Source organism: Phyllostomus hastatus, unplaced genomic scaffold (assembly GCF_019186645.2).
Source record: "Phyllostomus hastatus isolate PE091 unplaced genomic scaffold, TTU_PhHast_1.1 phas_contig_196, whole genome shotgun sequence".
Classification (NCBI taxonomy): Eukaryota; Metazoa; Chordata; class Mammalia; order Chiroptera; family Phyllostomidae; genus Phyllostomus; species Phyllostomus hastatus.
In genome coordinates, this window is record NW_025333709.1 from 11,427,597 (window position 1) to 11,453,322 (window position 25,726).

Sequence of the window (25,726 nt, forward strand, 5' to 3'; positions counted from 1 at the left end):
TGATATACACACTAAGGTGATGATGATGATGATGATGATGATGATGATGATGATGGTGATGATAACGATGCTGATTTTGGTGGGAAAGAATGGAGAGTGTACGTGTGCAAACTCATGGTCATGTTGAGCCAGAGAGGACTGAGTTTCACACAACCTCCATCATTACATCATTTAATTACATCTTTGGATACTCATCTATACAGTAGAAATAATGATGACAATAGTTATAAGCACAGTATCTACTATATCTAATACATAATACCTATCTTGGAATACCTAAGTAAAATGATATACCTAACGACTTAGGAGGGCTCAAAAATAATTAGCTACTGTTAATTAGCATTGTTCGATTTTTTAAAAAAGAAGGTAAAGCATAGGAGAACAAGGAAGCAAATATAACAATAAATTGAGTTTTGGGGTTGATTCAATTTGGTTTTGCTTTCAGTCAAGTCGTTGTCATAACCAATCCACGGAGAGATAGGCTATGCAGAAGAGATTTAGGAAAAAATTCATAAGATCCAATCCTCCAAATGAATCTCAGCACATGCAGAAATTGCACTGCCTAAGGCTGTTAGAGTTGGGCGGAGACGGAAGGATAATTGCAACAGAGCTGTAACTTTGATTTTCCTTCTGAATTTGCAGAGGGCTCATTCTGACGTCAGAAATAATTACAAGCAAAGGGCTTTCAGTTCGGCTTTGACATTGCGAAGAGTTGGGTGAGGTCTTGCACAACTGCCACAGCCTCACTTTTCTCCGTGTGCAATAGCTGCCCTTTGTGGCCTCACGAAGTAGGTGGACAGGCAGGCAGACACTGGACACCCCATTGTCCATATTGCTAAAGCACCCCAAGTTCCACGGAAAGGACTGTTCTAAAATATAATCACAGTTGAGAATTTGTTACACTAGATATCTGAGTCTTTAAGTTTTTTTTAACTCAACATAAAAAAAGCAAAATTAACAGGACAAAATAAGTCTCATTTAAATCTCTCTTGCAGTCTATACTTCTCCCCTCCCCCACAAACACCACAGGTCTGTCTGTCCGTGGACTGCTATAAGGGCTGCCTAGAGTTTTCTTCTTGACTATCTCCTTCTATTTCTCGCGTCCAGTCACTCTGTTCTCCACAGCTGTCTGTGGGATGTACACATCACAGTAAGTCGACATCTTGCTGAAAGGCCTTTAATATTGTCCTAATAAGGGGATGCAACATCTCTAACACAGTCTAGCAGATCTTCCAGTTCCTGGCATGGTTTCTCTCCAGCGTCCTGTATTGTTCCCTGACACTTTCTCCTGTAACTAACTAGTCCACATACCTTTTATTCTTCATTGTCTCCCCTCCGGAATATGTAATTATCTCTAAGGAGAATTACTACTATTCAGCTTTAAGAATGTAGCTTAAAGCTTAAGAGGCCGTTCTCTCAGAGAATTCATTCTTTATTCTGAGCCAATGCAGGACACACCCAAACTGTCATTCCTCAGGTAGAACCTGTATTTTCTCTCTTGTGTAGCTCTTCATACTACATGATTTTAAGCAGCATCTGTCTCTGACTAACCGTAGCAGAGTATCGACTGTTTGTACTTTGCCTCCCCTCTGTGTAATGACATACATTGACATCTTTTGCTAGAAGAAGTTAAAAGAGAAAGGAACTATGTTTAGTATTTGCCTTCATAAACAGTAACTTGAAGATCAGCGCCAGAACACAATCACAAAGGCCAGGGCATTTTGAAATTATTCAAACAGAGTTTTTTAATTCTAAAAATTTCCCAGCCTACCTTTATAATTGGTTTTATTATAAGCCTTCAGTTGGGGGAAATTGACAAAACTTATTTAAGAGAAGGTCCCATAGGGAAAAAAAAAGAACTAGAAGAGACTTCTGCTACTAAAAGGGAAAGAGAAGAGGAAAAGAGACGGGAGGTTCCACGTTCACCTTTTCCTCTTGGGGGCGATGCTTTAAATGGGAACAACATAAGCTCACCTAATTGAGGTGGAGTTTCCACATTTTCATCTTGCCCTACTTACAGAATGTGTCCCTGGGGCTCATTGTTGCATATGTAACACTCACTGCCTTGCAAATATCCGTTGAATGACAAAGTAAATGAGTAATGTTAATTTCTGAAAGAGAGTGATTTAAGGATCATGTTTCCGTAACTGTCACCCATAATCACTCTTTCTGCACTCGCTTCCATCCCAGAACTCCATGTTCCCATTGCACTGCTCAACCTAATTGACTTTTTTAAATTTTGCAGAGTCTTTGATTGCAAAGGTGATGTGTTTTCACTGAAATCCACAGAGAGAAAAACCATACTGCTAGCATTGGTATTTCCTTTGAATATCAGGCATCCTGCATGAGAGCCATGTGATTGATGAGTTTTATTTTTTTCATTCAGTGGTTCCTTGCTTTTCCGAGGCTGGATGAAAGGCAGGTGAAGATGTGTAAAGGTGTACATACCATCTGCATTAGTAAAGGGACAGGGTCTCAACATTCGGACGATCTAATCTAGTACAGTATATGTTTAGTAAAAATTACTGAAGGAAGTTTCCTTTCTTCAGACCCATCTCACATCATTCTTAGTAAATATTTATATAAGATTCTTGAAATCAAAGAAAGAGGCAAACCCAGGCATTAAAAACAAAAACAAAACAAAACAAAACAAAACACCCCGGAACTTTAGGAGATTACAGATCTCCATTTCTCGCCTACTGTATCATCTTAATTAGTAAACCTTAACCAAATATCTTTCAGGGAGGATATGCACAGTATCATACCTTGAGAGATACAGAAGCTGGGTAGAATAGAACCTGCCCCCCAAAGTGCATAGGCTGCTTTAATTTATTTTAATTTTCCAATCACTTTCATAAACCCCTTGTCACTGACTGCAAACGTCTTTTCATAGAACATAAAAAAAGAAATCTGTCCAGGACTGAAATGAGCATATGCAAAATTTTAAAAAATGGAGGAACACAGTTCCATTTTTAGTTTTTTGAGGAAATTCCATACTGTGTTCCCAGGCCAAAAAAAAAAAAGTGGAGGAAGAGATATTGGAGGAGAAATAAAAACACAGGGGAAATGAAAAAAAATAGAATTTTTCTCAATAATCTATTTTTGCTTAGCCTTTGAAGGACTCTGGTTCTCTCTGGTCTTTTCTCTATCTTGCCCTCATGCTTTTAAATTATTAATGAAATAAAATGGATAGGCATAAAATACTACCTTTCTCAAATATGATTTACTTATTATAGATTTAACAAACAGCTAATTATCCCAAGTACAATCTTATGTCAATTAAGCACTTTACAATAAATATTTCAATTTATTAAGAGACAATTAAACTACCAATGATAACACTACAGTCACTTTTTCTTGACATGAGTCAGTAAAAACCTTAATATTTAACCCTCTTTTATCTTTCCATACTTCATATTTGAAGTGTAATATTAAATATGTATATAATATTAAGTGGGAAGAAAAATGTAAGTAATAGCTTAGAGAGAGAGCTATAAATGAATAAAATAAGCAAAATCATGAAAGATATTTCTATATATTCAGATTAAATATATACATACATATAATTTTATTTATCATTAACCTATCAACAAAACAAAACACAAAAACTCTTTGGAGTTTTACATATGTTTGCCTTCAGTGTTGTACGGCCTACTCACAGATATGAAGAGCAATGTGTGAGAATATTATTCAGCCCTGGCTGGCATAGCTCAGTGGATTGAGTGTTGAGCGTGGGCTGCGAACCAAAGTGTCACAGGTTCGATTCCCAGTCAGGGCACATGCCTGGTTTGCAGACCATGACCCCCAGCAATCACACATTGATGTTCCTCTCTCTCTCTCTCTCTCTCTCTCTCTCTCTCTCTCTCTCTCTCTCTCTCTCTCTTTCTCCCTCCCCTCTCTAAAAATAAATAAATAAAATCTTAAAAAATATATTATTCATCATGGAAAAGGAACAAACATGATCCAACATAGATGGACCACAAAAACAGTATGCTGAGTAAAATCAACAAGAACAAAAGGCCATATAATGCGGTTTAATCCATATGAAATCTCTGGAAAGACAAATGCCTGGAGACAAAGTACTTTCGCGGTATTGCCAGGGCCTGGGGGCGGGAACAACAGAGACCGTGGGGGAGCACGAGGGCCTTCCGGGTGTGATGGGAATGCTCCAAACTGGGTGGTTGCGATGGCTGCAAACCTCTGTAAATGTAATGAGAACCGTTGAATTGTATGCCGAAAACCCGTTCATTTTGTGATATCTAAGTTATACCTTATAAAAACTGTTATAAAAATCTGTGCATTCACTCTCGGATGAAGGGGTCAAACAGTTAGACCACACAGCAAACAAAATTGTACAACAAAAGGGCTTTGAAAGCCTCGACACACTTGTTTCGGTTCTGTTATTATTTTAGAACACACCCTTTTTTGCTTGTTGACCTGAATTTCTTAGGAGTACTTAAACATGTAATTTCCTTTGGTTAATATGACTAAGACATGGATTAGCTTTATTTTCTATAAAACTTAAACTATTTAAAAAGGAAACCTTTTAATTAAGCATTTAAATTCTATTTTTGTTTCTTTTTTTGCCCAAGAGACTTCATATCAAATCACGCCCTGAATACCTTTCAAGTCGATCATTACCTTTCCATTCTCACAAGTGCACTCCAATTATCTGAGGGCACGACTAACTCCTTTTGTGCTAGAGGTACTATTTTTCCTGAACTGAGGGTGAAATTTCCAATCATGGCTAAGAAGCTGTGGGACTCAATATAGAAAATTTAGGCTAAGAAATGGGTTGATCCATACAGAAAATTTTAGGTACATTACAATTTTTTCCCCTGGGAACAGTCATATTTAGCATTTATTTATTTAAGAGATGTTTATTGAGCATCTACTATGGGGCCAGGCACTGTTTTAGGCACTGGGGGATAAAACTGAAAAAAAAATCCAATTTTAAGGTTTTAGTTTTCAACCCATCATTTCCAAACCTCTAGTAAAGCAATCTTTCCTGGCTTTTTAAATCATTGTGGCTAATTAACAGGACTGGTACCCATGCCTGGGAAAGGCTAATGAAGCAAAATACAGCCTCACCTGCACTGTGCCTCCTGTACGGTGAGATCAGAACTAGTGGAGCCTATTAAGTGAGTACATTAGTCAGGATTTCTAGGGTGTCTCTTGCAGGACAATGGGCTTAGTCTTTACCTGAGGCCCAAGCTGTAGATAAAGGTGACTCAAAGAGCAGTCTCACTGAGGGACAATGGTTCTCAAATCCGGGCTCATGGGAATAGAGATTACTGCCCCAGAAATCCCAAGGCATGTGGCTTGGGAAATGTGACTTCGGGATTTACCAGGAATCAGGGGAAGGTGGATTCGGTAGGAATGGGTGGGGGCTAGGGCTAAGTCTAGCCATTATATGAATAAGAATTACCCTGGTAGGTCAGACACAGGAGAGGATTTTTCCAGAAAGAGCTAGCCTGTCCTTTTTCAAGTTTCTTAAAGAAACTTACTGCCAGCCACCACCCATAGCCAACGTGAATTCTAGTTCTGATACAAGCATAAAGCAAACTAAGGTATGAGAAAAGATTCATTGTCTTTGTTTCCAGGGGAAATTGGATAACATGCTTGAACAGTAATGGATGTGGGCACCTAGAGGGAGGAACTGGTCTGGGAGTGTCTGAGGGCTTTTACAGGGGTGGGACTCACACAGAGATGGCAAATAAAATAATTATCACAAGCAAAGGGCTATCACGATTACTTCCTCCTGCTGTTACTTCTAAATCAGAGAAGTGCATTATGCTGTCCTTTTTAAAGCTGACACACTGAAGCGTTCCAATGTTAGTTGTATGCATTCCTTTTTCAGTGTAATATCCTGTTTTGCTACCAACACAATGGTGCAGCAGGGACATCAGACCACTGTGATGCTGATAGGCTGCCACAGTGAAAGGCTGTACAAAAGTCAACTGAAACAAAAGTTGGTATTTTTTCCATAAGAAGAATTCATATAACTCATGGTGCCTTTGGTCAGCATTAAAATCAACTGGTGGCTTCAAAAACAGCACAGCTGAGGTGAGCAGAGGAAGCCCATAATCAAGCTCAGTGGTGGAAGGGTGTTATCGTGGAATCCATTACATTTTTTAGGCAACTTACAATTGGGCTCCTCATAGAAATAATTCCAACAGACAACATTTCAGTGTCATTTAAGGTGGTAGGCTTTCTGGCTGATTGGGCAAGATGGGAGGCATGATGCCCTGTGGTAGTAATAGAGGGAGTAAAAGATGGAAAACTGTACTGCAACAACAATTAAAATAAAAATATACATATATTAAAAAAAGAAATAGAGGGAATTAAGGTGCATATTTTTGAGTGTGAATTTAATCTCAGCAAAATCTCCAAAATAAGGACAGTAGACAAGAATCATCTCTTCTTATTTTGGTCATTTATACCTCTGCAAGTTTATTGGCTTAACCCTCCAAATGGTAAAGTAAAACACTGTGCAATGCATATCTCATTATTTGACCATCCATTCCTAAGGAAACAATGTTTGTAACTTCTCTTCCCATCAGGCTATCTCCAGAGTAACGTTCATTAAGCCTCTTCCATTCCGATCATTCCTTTCCTTCAACCCCATATGCGCCCAGCACCCCGTTCTTCATCAGCCACAGAGAGGGTTAAGACAGGAACTTCCTTTTCAAGAAGACTCCCCACGGACAAAATCCTCGCTGACAGCCTGAAACACTGGTAACAGCGACCATCCTGAAACAGCAACTCACATCATACGTTCTCAGTAAATAGTCATAGAGTTAGCCTTTCTCCTCTTTTTTCTGCCTTTCTCCTCTTCTATCACTTTTTTTTAAAGCTAGTACAATTTATTTCCCTACTGAAAAATTTTTTATCCTAAAAAAACGGACATAAAAGTGACTCCATAGTAGTTTATTCCTTCAACATGGTACACACTTACTAGCATCCAGTTAATGGTTTACACAACTATCTCAAAGTGGCAAAGGTTCTCATGAATGACTTTTCTTCGAAGGGAAGGGAAATGGCAGAGCCTGATAAAGGACATCAGCAATATTTTATTATGAAAACGGAAGAGATCCACGCAATGCGAGGGAGGCCAGGCAATGACCCTCGGGTAAGCGTGCCGCATGGCCATTCCCAGCACAGCGTGGTGACGCTAAAGAGCGTGAGGCAGCCTGTGAAATAGGTCTCCTCCAGAGCTGTTCTATTCGCAATGACTCAAAAATAATTTTCTGAGTATTTCTCAGGAAGATGTCAGCGTCACACATGCTACGTGTCGTATGTTTTTCTTTTCCCTCACAGTACTCTGTGAGGGTGGAAGACACTCTTAGGGAATGCAGAAGGCTAATAGGTGAGGAATCCAAGGCTCTGAGAGGTTCAGGGGCTCCCTCAAGGTCCTGTAAGGTAGATAAATGGATGGCCTAGGGTTTTAAAACCTTCCGCTGAGTCAACCCAGCTCTTTCCACCCTGCTACACCGCTTCTAAATTGGATCGTGAAATGTAAGTGCGGAGCCAGAGATAAAAATAGCCACATTATTCCAAATAGATTCAAAGACCTTCAAAAGTGCAACAATGATTTAAGACATTATTTACAGAAGAAAAATCAAACAAGGCATCAAAGCAATGTAAAATACAGAGTAAAATGAGCTTCTGGGTGCATTTCTTTCAAGAACAATCTCATCAGATACAAGGAAATACGAGGGATGAGGCGTCTTGTCAACACCTCACCGTGGGTGCTTCTTCGATAAAATATATTGAATTAAAAATTAAGGAGGACCAGGATACCCAATAAATTCAAAGAAAAACAGGATAAAGTCTACAGGACTGTGTGTGAGAAGATACAGAAAAATATCAAAGAGGACCTTGGGAAAAGTGCAGGACAAAGTTAAGAGTCTGTAGAACCAAAAGAAATTCGAAATAAATGTAAGAAAACTCTAGTCCAAAACATTGCAATCATAGAAAAGTAATACCAGTGTTGAGTATTTCGTATAATAAATACTAAAAGGGTATGCACAAAATACTGATTTTTATTACCCACCCACAGTTCTTTGATCTGCTTTGTCTTTGATTCTTCCCGGACAGAATGTTATGAATATCTACCTACCACACAACAAGTAACTGCATTCAGAAAATGTCCGTAAATGATGTTCAGACATGTATAACTTCAGAGCTGGTCCCTGAGGGTAATTTTGTTATAGATTATGTGCTGTACGCATCTCAGATACCATTCAGATAAGAGTGCATATCACCAGCCCAGTTGGTGTAGCTTAGCGGATTGAGCATGTGCCTGTGAACCAAAGGGTCGCTGGTTATGCCTGGGTTGCAGGCCAGGTTTGCACTAGGGAGCGCGTGAGAGGCGACCACACATTGGTGTTTCTCTCCTTCTCTGTCTCTCTCCATTCCCCTGTCTCTAAAAATAAATAAATACAATCTTTAGAAAAAAAGAGTGACTTAGTACCAGAGATATACGAGAGGGGACCCAAAAGAACCTGGAATTATCTTCTGGAGGGTGGATCCATTGTAGTACAGGTTTCTGCCACTAGGTGAGTGCTCCAGGAACCCAACTGCATCAGTGTACCAGAAGGCATTGTTGTGAGAGGCTGTGTTTGGTTTCAGTGAATTTTTCTGGACAACTTTTTCAGCGTGTTTTCCTGTTTCACGATGGGTCATTTAAAAGTGCTTCCGCTCACACCTCGCTGAGTTTTCAGCAGTTTTTGACCCAAAACAGCATGATCCCTGTGCCCTACCCTCCCTATTCACCAGATCTTACCCAAAGCAACTTTTTGTTTGTTTCCCCAGATTTAAAAAAAAGGGTCTCAAAGGAAACATTTTGCTGATGTGGAAGAGGTGAAAGAAAAAAACCGCAGAAGCACTAAAAGGCATCAAAACTGATGAGTTTAAAAACTGTTTTAAGAAGTGGAAAAAAGCCTCAATAGGTGCATTGTATCAAATGGAGAATACTTTGAAGGTGACTGAAGTTTAAAAAAGTAAAAATAAGTACAAAATTAAAAAAATAAATTCCAAGGGTGTTTTGGGTCCCCCCCCCCTTGTAAGTTTAGAAGAAGAATTAATGTGAAGATCACGAAGAATGAAAATGTACAAGAAAGTATAGGGGGAAGCCTCAAAGGAGGATCAGATTTCAAGGTAGATTAATACATTCTATGAACATACAGCCATTTGATTAAAATCATTAAAGACTGAACTATAAGCTTCCAAGGCAAATTTGTACCCACAAAGCACCATATCTCAGATGTAATGGAAACACAGCTATGGAAGACCCTAGACAAAAAACTGTGTCTAGGTATGTCTTTGGTATGGTGCACCCAAAGACACAATGATTAGTCACTTAATGAAATCTTATTATTAAATGTGCCAGCTACTAGGTAAGCACATAAATGCATGTCTTGTACCTGACATATTGTTGTCATGATCTCATTAGGGAACAGAGATATAAGAATATTCACAATACGCCTGGGCTGGCGTGGCTCAGTGGATTGAGTGCTGGCCTGTGAACCAAAGGGTCCTTGGTATGATTCCCAGTCAGGGCACATGTCTGGGTTTCAGGCCCGGTCCCCAGGAGGGGGCATGCAAGAGGCAACCACACATTGATGTTTCTCTTCCTCTTTCTCTCTTCCTTCCCCTCTTTAAAAATTAATACAAAAAATATTTTTAAAAATTTAAAAATAGAATATTCATAACATATTCAAAATTCTGCAATAGAAGTACGTATGAATAATCTCCTAGGAGCACAGACAGGCAGGCAGGGACAGTGTTCTGGGGTAAACCGCATTAAGAAGGCATTATACTAGGTAGACTGTGTAACTCCAAGTCAGGAAACCAGATTAGGCTCAAGCTGCTCAATGAATAATCACAGTCATTTCTCCCAACAGCCAGCATGAGTTCCTAATAAAACTTAATGCTTCTTGTTCTTTAACCATAACAAGGCATCTCAATTTAGCAAAGCATAATAGTACCTGAAAATCACTTAAATCAGAATTGATTGTACACGTATTGATTTTGGGGAAAATGCACACCACAAACGTATAACAGAAGTTACGACATTTAACAGCCCTAAAGAGCGTGTCTATTTATGAGCACAAACCTAGGGACACAGTGTTACTGAATCTCATTATCACTACTCAAATTAGTGAGCTGGGGAAAAGCCCAGTGCCAATGGAGAAGCAGCTGATTTTTCTACATTGTGTTTACAAATACTGTACAAGACATAGAAAATAAAAGAAGTTAGACATGAAGTGCCTACGGAAAAAAATTAGGAAGGGAAATGCATGTGCAATCAGTAGCTCCCTCAATGTGTACCAGCAACCTGGACACAGGCAGACAAATGAAATCCCAAGGTCAAAGCACAGCATTCAAGGAGGACATGTTGCACACAGGTTCCGTGGACCAGGTCAAACCATTGGACAGTGGTCATCAGTGGGCTGCTTTGTTCTTTTCCTAGTGCAGTTTCCCCCTCTTCCTAGAGCTGAGGTCTCTCAACCCAGGCCTAAATTGCAGGTCTAAATTCCCCACTAAGTCTGGACCTTCTGCGGAGGAGGCAGAAGAACCTCTAGATCAATAGTTCAAAGGCTCCATGATCCTACTGCCACCCCAAGTTTAACCTTCGTGTGGTAGAATTGATCCCAATTCTTCATCCCCCTGTAATAAAATTGTATGTCTATCTTACTGTCTGATGGTGAGCTGAGTATAAGTCACTGTATGAAGCCATGTGATTTACTTTGGTTAACAGGCCATTAGAAGACCCGGCCCAGGCTGAAGCTGCAAAAGTGCCTATACAAGGTGAGGCAAGAGTAGGCTTACAATTGTTCATATGAAAAACAACACAACAATTAATAGATAATAATAGAAGAATAAACTCTGTCTTCTGTGTACTCCCAAATGTAAACCTACTTCTACCCACCCTGTGTAACTGGGCTTTGTCTTTTATGACTTAGTGTCTAGGGCCTGGGCTTCAGAACGAAAATCTATGGAACGGATCTAAATCAAACCTCCAGCCTTTAGCCAAGCATAGCTGAGCTCATCTGAGATCAGACAGAAATAGTATGAGAATAAACACTCTTGTAAGCACTGTATTTTACAGTTGTTTGTTTCTTAGCACTATTGTGGAAATAGCTGATGGATACACATGCTTCTGAATGTTAATAATTGCTGAGCTAATTCTCTTGGTTTTTTTCCATCAAGATAAGCCTTCCACTAGCCTTCCACTCTATTGTCAGGAACCAGGTTAATGCTCTGCCATATCCAGTTTCCTTTCTGTCTGAGTCCCTTTGGTTGGGGGGATGCTATTGGCTGTCACAGTCTCCTGACATCCTGCCTGGTTGAAACCCACCGTCCACCTGCTTCCATACATAAAACCACCAAGTGCTGTACATATGATGCTAGATAAATAAGAACCAACAATTACTACTACCATTTATTAAGAAAAACCTATAGGTCAGGCACATTTGAATATATGCTTCAATTAACTCTGTAAAATTTCAAAAAACATTGCAAGGCAAAATTTTTAGTTGCCGTTTCCTGGGTTCAACTCATTCATTTTTTATTACTATCTTCCAGACCCACAGTTCAGAAAAGGTAAGGGTAAGTAATCTGCTCAAGATATCCCAGGCTTTAAACACTACAGCCAGGATTCAAATCCAATCAATTGCTTTTTAGGGTCTTCCACAGTACATATGTAAAATGGACAGATCATAAAGTCTTGAGGTAATAAGATAGATGTCCTTGTTATAACTAAATGGTTTCCAAGGGATAAAAACTGTTTACTATATAGACTTAGAAATGCCAATAAAATTTCTTGGCTCGCCTATAAGATAGTATGTACTGTATCACCTGGCAAGTATGGCCAGAGAATTGAGGATGGGTTGGCTACGGTGATGCTATTCTCATAAAAAAAGTAATATCATTAATTGCAGCCATCCTAAGAAAAATTTTGATGAAGTTTTCATGCTTGCATATTTCCCTGCTGGGAGACTATCTTGAATCTGTTCCTAGGTAAAAGACCATCATAAATCTGAACATAGGAGTTCAGCACTTGGGACCATACAGAACTAAGTTCAGATCCTACGTCTAATTTTTTCTAGCTTGACAACGTTACGTAGTTTTGAAATGTCAGCTTTTGTATCTAACATGGGGATAACAGAAGTAACTACCTCACAGAGTCATTAAAGGAATTATGTAAAAAGTGTCTTATAAAATAATTTAGCACCATATTCGGGATAGATATAGTGTGGCTGCCTGAAAATAGAGGCACCAAACTCCTCTCCCAGCACTGAGAATGGGAATTCTTCTTTGCCAAAGGAGAGCGCGCCTTCTGAGGGCAGAGGAGGGGAAGGGCACATGCACACGGTTCCCATTTCAGACCAAGAGGAGGTCAGAGGAGGAGCATGAAATGTAAGCTGTTTTGGTAGCTGGCACACAAAAACGTAAACCTCAGCACGACGGAGAATGTGCGGACGAGCAGATATATGTATGAGGGGTGCAGAGGGTCTTTGAAAGGTAGGACCGTGCATTACATTTCGCAGAAGCAACCAGGTGCCATTACAATCAGTGGGACCAGGAGACATCACTGTTTAAAGGTCAACAGGACTTAAAACGCAGCTACCTCCATTTCGTACCAGTGAAATGAACCCATGTTTTGAGCTGCTGTTTTCACCTCTTCATTGTTTATTGGGTTTGAGTCTAATTGGACTTGGCAGGAATCATGGGAAGCCACTAATTAAAATGATTAACAATATCAATAACAGCAAAGGGAATAGAAAAGGAAGCCTTTATTTTTAATGAGCTAAACACCGATTCTGGCTGACTGAATGAATAGAAGTTAATTGAGGAGTGACACTGGATAGCGAATTTCAAAAACGTCCCTTTTCATCCTCTTAATAAAGGGCATATTTTCCAGAAGCTAGGAGCTACACCTGAATCACAAATACAGATAATAGTTCTTTTTCCATTCCACTAGCTGAATTAAAACCAATCCTTAACCTTAGATGTCTGCAGACACCTTGTGGCTAGCAATGTTGTTTAGTAAATGCCGTGCTTAAAACTGGTTATACTCCAGCTTTCCGCTGACCTTAGAGTAACTGTAATCTGCTTTTACAAACAGAGTTCCTGCAAATGGTCTTTGAATAGACACAACAGCAGGCCGCGGTCCGGGCTCGAGCAGAGAAGCGGAGGACACCCCTTGAGGATGTCTTTACTATTATATCTTGCAACACCGCAGTGGCGTATTTCTGGAGCACAAGTGAAACCATTTGGATGGTGCATTTCTCCACTTGAACTGCTTTACCCTCTAGCCCCGGAGGGGTTCATCACTTCGTTCCTAATGCCCAACCCGGATTCTTCCTCGGAGCAGATGAAGGCACTGTCGTGGGACCCGTGTGTTGACATGCAGATTGTCCCGATGGCTGCTGAGGATGAGATGCACCCAGTCCGAACCTGGGACATATCTTGTCCTTCCTTTCCTTGGCAATCCTGTGGTGTCCAGAGAGGCTCTGATTGAAGGCACAGGAATACGTGACACAATATTACTGTATTCTACAACCCTGAGGTAATTCCCCTTGACAACTGTCGACATGAGAAACATCCAAATCAATGGAGAATTGTTATGGGTTTATTGGAGCCAAACTGATGACAATTGCCGGGAATAAAAATCCCAAACGGCATGAGAAAATGCTCCAGGGAATGGCAGTTTTGCACCTTATTTTATACATTATGATCAAAGGGTTACAAAAAATCCATTGGTGCTAGATGAGGGAGGCAGGAGAAAGCAAAGCGGGGAAATCTCTGGGATGGATAAAGAGGAAAAGGAAGGGACACATACATCTTTTACTTTGGTGCATATAGGATAGTTAACAGTTAGCAATAGATATGACAACAAGAACAATGAGGGGTCCTGGGGTCTCTGCTCTGGTGGGTCATTGTGCCCTCGGAGGTCTGGAGAAAGGAAGTCACCCTGATGTCCCAGAGGTCTGTTATCATAGGTGCAAACACACGATGAACAGGCTTAGCTGAGGTGAAGACTGACCTCTGGGGAGACATGGGCCCAGGACATGGCTGCCCACCCTGAACTGCTTTTAGTTAGAAGTTTCCATTTCAGACCAACCTATGTGTCTACTTTTGCTCTCTGAGTTTGCAGGGCCACCATGCAGGCCTGCCCTGGACTTGTTGGGTTTAGTATGGTGTGTCCTCTTTTTCGTCCATGCAACTCTATATCTTACTTACATTTTTACATGTTTTTGGGCATGTCCAGTTGTGATTTAACTTTTGAGTTATTTCTCTGTCCTTGATTTAACAATCACCAGCACGTGCACAGAACTGCACTGTTTCCAAAATAGGGTCACAAAACCTCCACATATTTCTGTCTTGCCATATTGTCCTTGATTCCTGAATCAATTGTTTTGAAATTCTGGGCATTCAGCTCAGAGACATCCCTGCACTTGCTGGCTTTGTGCCAGCTGTGTGATTTGGGGTGAGTTATTTAACTGACCTGTGCCTCATTGCCATACCTATAAAATGGGAATAAATCTATCATATACCTATCAGGGTTGCCATGAAGATTTAAAAAAGTAATTCTTGTACAAGTACCGAGCACTTTGCATGGCCCCGAACAGCGACCTCCCTCCTTGTCTGGCTCAGTATTCCGATGTCAACCACTGTCCTGTGAATCCGTCCGGACCAGGGCAGTGGTGCACATTTGTGTTTGCATCCCCGGTACCTGGGGCTTCGGCAGGAACGGGGCTGCCGTTGTTGTACCAAGTGGCAAGTCAGAGCTCTGAGAGGGCACGTGACCTTCGATCCTTCCCAAGGAGTCAAGAAAGGGGAAGAAAAAAGTTCTCCTTTAAGTGCAGTGCTCTTCCTTTCATAGCTATTTCCTCCCCAATAAATTTCTTCTTTTCTCTCACGCCCTGAACCTATTAGATGGCTAGGCAATGGGAGTGCTCAGGCGTTACTTGTTGGGCTGACTGTCCTCTTTGGGGCTCCATCTCCTTATGATGCAAAGTGAACCAGGAGACAACGGGCTGGTTCGCCTTGTCTCACTCACAACACTGTATCTCAGGCCCCTGCCTTCCGTAAACGTGAAAGACTCTCTTGCAAATACTTTTAAGAGCAGCCTTTCATGTGTTCACCATAATGAGAATAACCTTTTCCCAGGTAACCTACTGGAGGGAAGCGCAGATCGATATTCTGCGCGCAGAAACTATTTCAGGAAATATCAGAAGCTATCAATTCTCAACTAATTGGGAGATTGTTTTTCCAAGAGAATGGCTATAAAATTTCAACTCTTCAAATCTCTGTAATCATTTTATTTGTCCTGGTCTCTAGAGGGATTTTAGGCAAAGGCTTCAGTGATTGCTTTGTTATTTCGACTGCGCCTAGTAATTTTCCAGCGTATTAAAAGACATTCAGTGTTGACTGGTAGGGGGAAAATTGGGCATCTGCCTGATGGAACTGCTCATTTTCAATCAACATAATTACTCTGTATTAACACATCTGCTGTTCAAACAATATCGCATTTTCCTTTTTTTTTTTTGGTAATAATTAACTTGATGGGATCTGCACTATTCAACTTGAATAAATCTCAGAATCCTTTCTATATTGGGAAAATTGTGCTGAGGCGCATGAAATGATTGGGTTTCAGCTACTTAGTGTCAGTCTCATAACTCAATTGCACGACCTTCTGAAACAAAAGAGAACAAATCAGAGTCCAATTCCTAGAATGTACAGCAATTTATATAATATTGAAACTATACAAATAACATCTAGGGAGAGAAAATATTTTCCCCAGGACCTCCAACACTGTTATATTAGGAAGTATCCAATCAGTACCAAAGGCTGTCGAAATAATCTTCCTTGCTCACAATTTTGACCACATTCTTCCCTTCCTCAAACCTCCAGGGCAGCCTGTCACCTTCCCCGTCAAATTTAAATTGTTCTCCCTGTTTCAGGGGCTTCTGCCCGCCCTTGTTTACAACGCCTTTGTCAGTTTCCCTTTCCCCATTGCCCATTCACTGGTCCCTGGGACTTGAATTGAGTGGAAGAATGATACACCAAGTCAGAAAGCACAGATCTTGAGCAAATTATATAACCTCCCTGATTCTTGTTTTCCTCCTCTCCCCCTGCAGAAAGAAGATCAAAAGGCTAGTAACAGATCCCCCCACCTCCCACCTCCACTCTGTCTTTCTGTTATAACCACCACGCATCCTTCTATGATTACTTTCAAGTCCACTGTACATGCCTCTTTATTTCAGAGACACGGTCAGGTATACTGAAGACGGAGCATCTGAAAGAGAATGGCAAAGGAGGTTTGGAGGATCTGGGGAGAACACCTTTACTGAACAGCTAACCTGGCAACTTTACTTCATTTAAGAAATAGCTGCAAATATCTATTGAAAGAGGTAAGATACTCAAGACTAGTCCTACTTTCTATAGCTTATCAACCTACGCTTTGTTTTTGTTTTCTTTTCCCTTGTTTTTCAACTTTTCAACTTTACCTCCACCCCCTCCTTTTTCCCCCCATTATGGCTGAGATCAAGAAATTGCTCTCAGCAGTCCTGTCTATCACTCCAGGCCTGGCCAGTGACAGCCAGGGAGAGGTGAGCACTGACAAACGGAGTGAGAGGCCACACTGGACCCCTCTTGTCCAGTGCACACAGATCCCCAGAAGGGAAGAGAGTGAGGCCTTTAGTAATTCTCCTTCCCCTGCACTTGGGGATTATAATGTCACCACTGATAGCAAAGTCCTGATGGATTTTACCCATTGAAGACAAAGGATCAGTTATGCTTCAACTAAAGAGACCGGACCCTTAGTCCCCACCCTTTGTTTTCCGATGGAGTAACATTTGGTGTGTCCAAGTCCTCTGCTCCTGTTCGCTCTTGAATTACTACAGTTGGAAGAAGCTTCTTGCAGCAAGGTCGATAATGATTGCTACATTGTTAAATATAAGAGGTAATGTTCTAGTGTCCCAGGTTCCATTCCTAGTCAGGGTACATGCCTGCGTTGCAGGCCATGACCCCCAGCAACCGCACACTGATGTTTCTCTCTCTCTCTCTTTCTCCCTCCCCTCCCTCTCTAAAAATAAATAAATAAAATCTTTTAAAAAAAAAGAGGTAACGTTCTGACCTTATCTTACGTGGAATATCAGGAACATGCAAACCACCTCCTTTCCTTACAAATCTTTGTTTTCTTGTTATTCAGAGTACAATAACCTAATTTCTTCCAATCTCACAGATAGCTCCCACACCACTTCTTTTTCTTCCATTTTAATTTATTTTACTTATTTGTTCTGACTTTTTTTAAAAAATTACTTTATAATTACAGTTGACATGTAATATTATTTTACTTTCAGTTGGGCAACACAGTGATCCAGGGGTGTCTAACCTTTTGGCGTCTTTGGGCCACACATTAAATACACAAACGAATGAAAACTGAAGAGCAAAGAAAAGGTCCATGCATAATTTTCATGATATCCGCCACCACACTTAAGCAAAAAAGTCCTCACTTAATAACCCTAATTATGCAGTAGACCTTCTGATAATCTTTTAAAATCATCAAGCAGGTCCCAGGTTTGTGATTACTAAAGTAGAAAATGTACATATCTCAGTAATTAAAGAGTATAAAACTTAGTAATAAAACTAAGTAATGTTTTGTCCTGGCTATGTGGCTCAGTGGATTGAGTGCTGGCCTGCAAACCAAAGGGTCGCTGGTTTAATTCCCAGTCAGGGCACATACCTGGGTTGTGGGCCAGGTCCCCCAGTAGGGGGCGCATGAGAGGCAACCACACATTGATGTTTCCCTCTCTTTCTCCCTCCCTTCCACTTTGTCTAAAAATAAATAAATAAAATATTTTTTTAAAAAACTAAGTAATGTTTTAAGTAAATTTATGATTTTGTGTTGGGCCACATTCATAGCCATCCTGGGCCACATGCAGCCCCCAGGCCATGGGTTGGACACCCCTGGATGAGGTGTTTATAGAGCTTCTGTTATTCTTCTCAGCTGGTTCTTTGTCACGTTCCCACCTCTGAGCACTGGAGCTCAGGGCTCAGTTCACACAGCATTTTTCCCTGTGTTTGTTTACCCCCTTGAGGATCTCACCCAGGCTTACAACGTTAAGTCCATCAATGCATGAACAACTCCCAACTTCATTTCCATGTCCCAGACCTCTTGGGGTTGACATTGAACTCCTGAGAGGTATCTAATAAGCACTGCTACTTTATGACTTTTCCCCTAAATCAGTTTCGACTTGACCTTCCCAGGTGGACACTTTGATAGGTCAATGGATTCGGACAGCTCAATGGATTTCCTCATATCAGGACTACCACTTACCATTTATAAAATAAGCTTGATAATAATATTCCCCATGCTACACAGGGGAATATTATATGGATCAAATAAAAGCATGTGAAGAATTTGAGAATTGTAATCACTTTATAAATGTAAGCTATTCTTCATGAAGTTAACTCACAGATTCATCATGTGCCAATCACTATTTATGATTATTTCAAAGTATCACTAACAAGATGATCTGGTATTTCAAAATGTGAGAATTCGGGCACTAACTTTAGATATTCTGGTTACAAATCTGAGGACAAATGGGTGGTTTTTAAATGCAGAACCAAAATTATATGACATAAAAGTGAATGCTAATGGTATAAGAGAGGTATTTCATACTTTGAAAAGAATATCAATTTTTTAAAATAATAAAACACAAAGTCCTAATCACAGACAATAGGAGAATTTTCTCAAACGTGTGATAACAGCAAGTGGTTCTTTGTCATCTGAGGTTAGTTTTCATTCCACAGTTGCTGCTTTTTCTGAGTAATGAGTAGCAAGATCGCGTTTCCATCTGGCTCTTTGTGGCTGAGAATAGCAGCAGCATAAGGTCAAATGTCAGCAGTAAAACATTTGTAAAACATGATCACTGTCTCAAACCTCCACAGTGGTGCAATATCCCAGAAAATATTATAATACAAGTGAATTCAGCTTTATGGGGCAGTGAAAGAGTTTAAAGTCAGAAAAAATGTTTCTGAGTCCTGGTTCCGCTATAGACATATGTCATTCAGCCATCATAACATTCTTTTCCACGGCCTGGACGAGTTGTTTCAGAATGGGACTCAAAGAGGAAGGCCCTCTTGTTCTAGGGGGTGGAAGCTCATGTCACGGTAACAATGTGAGCCAGCTGCCCTGATAGAAGGGGCCCCCTCACGGGTGTGACAACTGGGACACACACAACTTCTAAGATCCCTCCCAGTGCTGAGACATCATAATTACCTGGAGGAAGGTAATAGATTAAAATTTGGAGTAAAAGTGATTGTGATAGGAAAATATAGGTAGCGATCATTGATTGAATCCTTTATATGGAACAGTAGGTGGTTTGCTACCTAATGAACATAATCTCATTTAACTATGCTGGCAATCCTGGAAGATGGGTTTCATTCACCTCATTTTACAGGTGGGGGAACTGAGGCACAAATTGGTGACAGCTTTACAGAGGACTAACAGATTAGCAGGGCTGAGAGTCCCGTCCAGTCCAGGCTTCTCACACTCCACGGTCCTCCCTCATTCGCACTGGGACACTTCCTTGAGTCCCTCATCCACGCCAGCCCTGCTCTTGGCCCTCTGCCCTTTGCCTCAGGCAGCTCCTTCAAGCCTCACAGCATCACCCTGAGTCACAGGGGAGAAGACTGAAGCCACACAGAGTCCCCAGAAAGCGTATGTTGCACTCAGTATCAGCAACACAACAAAGGGCGACTTCCAGCTCCTGATTTTTGGGGCACTGGGAATGCCATCCCTCTGTTACTGGCTGCACGTGATTCCCATCCCCTCTTACTGGTGAAACTTCTGTTTGCCCAGGAGGAAGCAGGAGTATGTGATAGCTGAGCACTCACACGTGCCTTTGCCAAACCACCCGCCCTCGAAGCTAGGGCAATCGCTCCCCTACTGGTGAGTCTTAGAACTTTCTTTTTTGGCACCTCCATTTCCTCATCTGAAAACAATGACTCCTAAGAGCTGGTTTATAAAGATTAATTGGAGTTAAGCCATGTTAAAGTATTAAAATAATGCCTGGAACTTAATAAGCACTCATACACATCAACTATTGCTATTGTTATTGTTGACCCAGAAGACGCTGGATTATATTTTTGCAACGTGCAGTTCTTATACTACTGCCTCAGGATCTCCCAGGGCAGCCCCCCTCAAACATGCTAAATGTGCTGAAAAACACATCCTGATTTAGTAGGTCTAGGGTGGGGCCTGAGGTCTTACTTTTCTTCAAGCTCTTAGGTGATACTAATGCAGCTGGACCGTCACACTTTGAGCAGCAAGGACCTGGGGCACTTTGTTGACTGCAGATTCGGGGGCCCTGCCTCAGACTCCAGGGAACAGACCCAAGAGACTGAGTGTTTAACCGGCTCTCAAAGACATTCTGAGGCACACGAACGCTTGAGAAGTCCGTGAGCGAGGCTGCTGTTGGTTCTATTAACATTATTTGACAGTGCAATTCACTGGAGACACAGCCTGATCGAATTCCTGATTCATCATCATGACTTCAGGGTAAAATGCGTCTGATGCTAAGACACCCTCCACCCTTTTCTGTAACAGAGATAATGAGTCAATTTTCTCAGCAGAGTAAGTAGATAATCCTTCTCAATTTACTAACATAATTCACTAAATATTAGGGAGCATTAGAAGAGGCATTCTTTTTGTAAGCTCAACTAAGCAGTAGTTTTCTAGCACAAATATTAGGGATAAATAAATAATTTTATTCATTCAAGGTCAATAGCTTGCATTGGTTTCTATTATATATTGATGTTCCCCCTGTTACTTTAGTATTTTGTTTTGCATATAGCACTGTATTTTTAAAAATTTCTTTTTGGTTTGATTCTGGATAGTTTAAGCTTTATTTTTTATTTTATTTTTTAAGATTTTATTTCATTTTATTTTTTAGAGAGGGAAGGGAGGGAGAAAGAGAGAGAGAGAGAAACATCAATGTGCGGTTGCTGGGGGCCGTGGCCTGCAACCCAGGCATGTACCCTGACTGGGAATTGAACCTGCAACACTTTGGTTCACAGCCCGTGTTCAATCCACTGAGCTACTCCAGCCAGGGGAGTTTAAGCTTTAAAATGCAGTCACTGGAAGGATATCAGGGAAGGAACTCAAGGAAGACATTAATAGTCAGTCTTTGAGTAGGGTTAGTGAGCAGAGCAGCCGATAGGGTGACTTACCACCCTAGTGTATCTGGGGCCACCCCAGTTAGTGCCAACGGTCCCAGGTTCTGGGGAAGTCCTCCAGTCCCAGGTAAATGGACACAGTTGGTCACCTGGAAGCCTAGCAGAGACCTTGAAGTAGCCTTTCTATCTAGCAATTAATGTGAGTCTATTCAATTGCTCCTGTTCTTTGTCTTTCTTCAAACTGAATTGGCTTGGGTCGGATGTGTCTACTCCTGTCCCAATCAGCTCTGGGTAAAGAACAAATTATACCTCTCCAGCCCCCAGCTATTGAGGGCCCATCCCTGTGAAACAAAGACTGATTTCTAGAGAAGACAGGATCCAGGCAATGACCTGCAACTATTATAATCTCTCAGAAATGGTTTCTGATTACCTTGTAAACTCAATTTTCCTTTGCTTTGTTTTTCCAAATGCACCAGGGAGTCACAATCCAGTAAGATCAGCTCTGCCTCATTAGGTCACAGCAGAGAGCTTGGTTGTGACAGAAAACAACCAAAAAGGACCGACATTAATTAAGCATTTACTCTATGCAACTAATTGATAGACAGATAGATAGACATGAAAAACCCATTGATGCAGCTTCTAATGCATCATTTTATAGATAAGGTAACTAAAGCTTCCTATGGTTTCAAAAGCTAAATATTGAATCAAGATTTCCTGGCTCTAAGCCCACTGTCTACCTTTCCCTAATATTCTTTCTTTCTTTTCTTCCCATCATCCCCTTTTCTCTCATGCTTTCTGCCCTTCTTTCTATATATGGTCATTTGTATGTGATAGTCTTGTAGACATAATCACCTTGTATATAGTTACATACTACTAGATGTTACTGTGTACTCTTACCACTTGGGGTTTTCCATATTAGGGTAAGACAGAAATAAATAAAGTGGCTAAATTGCACGTTTTGTAGGTGAAAAATTCTGACCCTGCAGACTAAACCCAGATCTTTCGATTCTACATCTTGTCCTGTTTTCCATCCATATCCCTCTGACATACCTCTGAATGCTTCATAGTCTGCTGATTAGCACAGAGAGAAGAAAACTGACTTTGGTTTTCTATCTGCAATCATAATGATAGAATTTCTTCAATGCCTTCTCCAGGCAAAGCGTTTGGTAAGCACTTTATGTGGAATTACTCCCAAATAAAGCAACTGAGTCACAGGGGCATCACGTAGTTTCCCTAAAACTAGTCAGGAAAAAACCAAACAAACAAAAAAGGCAGAGCCAGCACTTGAATGTAGATTTATCTACCTCTAAAGACTTCCTTTCAAGTTTGCCAAACTATATTTTTTGCAGTCAGATCAGAATTTGCTTACGTATTCTATTGATCTAAGCAAGTTTGAACAATGATACAATATTGTTCTAAGATAAATTTTGTTTGTTATGCTGTTACTCATATTTATGGGTACAACTATACTGTACACCTAGGTTAAAGTTTTATCACATCAATCTACTACCTACCATTGTATTTTTTAAGTTTTATATTTCTTTAAATCAATGCATTCTTTGAAATTAAGCCTGTCCCAGTCATAATATCCATGAAATCATAGATGTGATGAACTTGTTACATAATTTCTAAAACACATTAAATTAAATTTTGAAATATTAAAAAATTTGTTTACTACTAATAGCAAGGTGCAGATTGCTAAACACTATACACAAAGGTAATTTTTGTATTGCAGATTCTCTTTGTCAATTTTGCTGATAGGTTGATTCCTTCTTTGATAGTGTGTCATTTTACAAATTTGAATAACCGAAAGAAGGCAGTTTAGTAGATGCTTGGTCTAGAGAAGCACTATATTAGATGTCTTCATTGCTGAGTCACTCTCAGGATATGTTTGCATCTCTTTCCAAGAGAAGCGGATAAACTCGGAAAGCTTTTCTGTGGGGTCAGCTAGCTGGGTCCAGCGTGCACAGCTCCCATTGGGCCCACGGAGCTGGAGTGGCTGTTCCACTGCAGTGTTACCTGTAGTTAATGTTCTGTGATAAATTATAGAGTGCGATGCTATTCATAAATTCGCTGGTTCCCAATGAGCTCAAGGTTGTTTAAGAACTCCAAGGAATACCTTTTCATATCATACTCCTCACTCGCCCAGGGGGTCCAGGCTGTCCTGAGCTTTTCCTACGTCTTGTCCTCTGAAGGAACATTTCAAATTAGTCAAATTCTGAATGCGGTGACCTCTTGTGGCCTTTGCCCTTATCAACTTCAGTTATGTAAAAGAAACCTGTCAATTATATCACACTATATCATTCTCACTCTCCTTCCATTTACTAATCTGCTTTGTAAAAGAAGTGTTTCATTTAGAGGATCTAGATTTCTTCCTCAGCTTCTATTTTCAATTCCCACTGAATGAATCAGGTCACAGCTGATGATCATTTGTTATCTGCCACCGCTGCTCCTGGACCTCCCTTAGCAGACTGGCCAAGCTCTGGGCTGTATTTCATGTTTTCTTTTAATTCCTTGTTGGTGGCTTGCTGGCCCTTTCTCTCTACCTTCCCGCCTTTAATGCCTTCAGCATGCCAGCTATGTTTGTCTGAATTCTTCCAAAATGAGATGAAAAAATCAAGTCTCCAGCTCCCAGTTCTCAGTGAGTAATCTTTTCAGGCAATTCTTTACCATTGTTTACGCTCTCAATTCCTCATCTTCCAGGTTTCTCCCTTCATAAAAAGAGCTCCCCCCAACAATCAGAAATGTCTTCATCTTAAAAACAAAGCTCTTCTGGTATTGGAGAGTGGTGGGGATAGGAAACAGTGTAATATGAACAGTGCAAGACGTAATTTATTCATGCAAATAAAAACCACACTAGCTGGCCAGCGTCCCTCTTTCCTACAGACCGGCTGGCCTCTTGTAGAGTGCAAAGGCAGATGGGAGATGCTGGGGTATGCAGAGTTGGCATATGGCAGTCCCAGAACAAGGTTCATCTAAAGCAAATGCCAAAACCATCTGATATGTAGGGTTGCTAGGGATGCACTCCTTTATTGCTCCATGGAAAAAGAGAATGCCTTCTCAAATAAGACAGTCTCTGAATTACATGCAGACACCCACAAATAAAAGAACCTCTGCTCATGAACATCAGTTCTTGCCTGAGTGACTCAGTAGCCTGTTCGCTAAGTTCTTGCCCTCCGCCTCATTCCCTATGAGTCCACCCTGCATGCAGATATCACAATGTCCCTCTTCTTCTGTAAACTTGACCACGTGGATGTCCTGCCTAAAGCCCCCCTTCCACCTGCGACCTCAAGCAGTGACTACATCACAAAGAGATTCTGCTGATTGGAAACAAGTGTCATATGATAAAGAACAGTGGGCATAAATAACACAACCATGTCGACAGGTCTCACGTGAAGTTCATGATCACTAACCGAAGAGATCCCTCAATGTTCCTGGGTCACCAGACCACATTACTAGAGGCAATTCTCCTAGACAACTGGCTCATGTCATCTCTTATGTTAGATTATTAATACCTGTTCTGTCCTCAGTCTCAGCTTAAGACCTCCTGGACAAATAGAAGCAGTCAAAAAAGAAATTCCTCTAGCTTCCACAACGACGGCTCTCACTCACTTTCATGGGTGCTCACATACCTCCCTGTCTTCGGAAGCCACCCCTAGGTACAGTAAATGCCTCCACCACGTCCTCTCACTTTCTCAGGGATATTGTTCCTCTTCCCCCTATGTCCCCTGTCCCCTACTTTTTCATCAACATAGGAGCATGCTGCTGTTTCCTTTTCACAACTACCGTCATTACCACCACCACCACCACCATCATTTAAATCTCAGTTGTTCTCATGTACCCTCCAGCTACTGCCCCACACTCGCCAAAGGAGTATCTCAGATCTTTCCCTTCTGTTCCTGTCCCCAGATAGCTCCTGGACGTATTGCAATCAGGCTTTTCACCCACAATTACCATGTCTGCTCTTGGTAAAGTCTCCTGTGGTGTCTGCTCTGCTAACCCCCACAGCCACCTCTCCACTGGAGACTCACCTGGCCTTTGGCAGTATTTGGGAGGGTCAAACATGCCATCCTTCCAGAAACACGTTATTTTTTTGGTGTCAATGACATCTAAACATATGAGTGTTACTAATTCCTCCCCAGTTGCTCTTTCTGTCTGATTTGCTCCTTCTTCTCACCTCTGTAATCTCTGAATAGGGCAGTCCCCCAGGGACTAGACTTGGGCTTCTTTATTTCATCCACACCGATGCCCTTTCTGGTCCTTATGCAGTCTCATGGCTTTAAATACCATGTAAAATGCTGATGACTCCCCAAAGTGTATCCCCACCCGCCTTCCAGACTCACGTGGCCAACAGCTTACTTGGCATTTCCACGTCAGTGTCTACTAGGCATCTCAAGCTGCTCCAGTTCAAAGCTGAGCTTCTGAGAGTTCCATCTCCAGCTCTCCATCTTCAGTCTTCCCCAGTTCCAGGACAGGCGAGTTCTTCGAATTGCTGAGGTCAAATGCATCGTGTCCTTGTCTCCCCTCA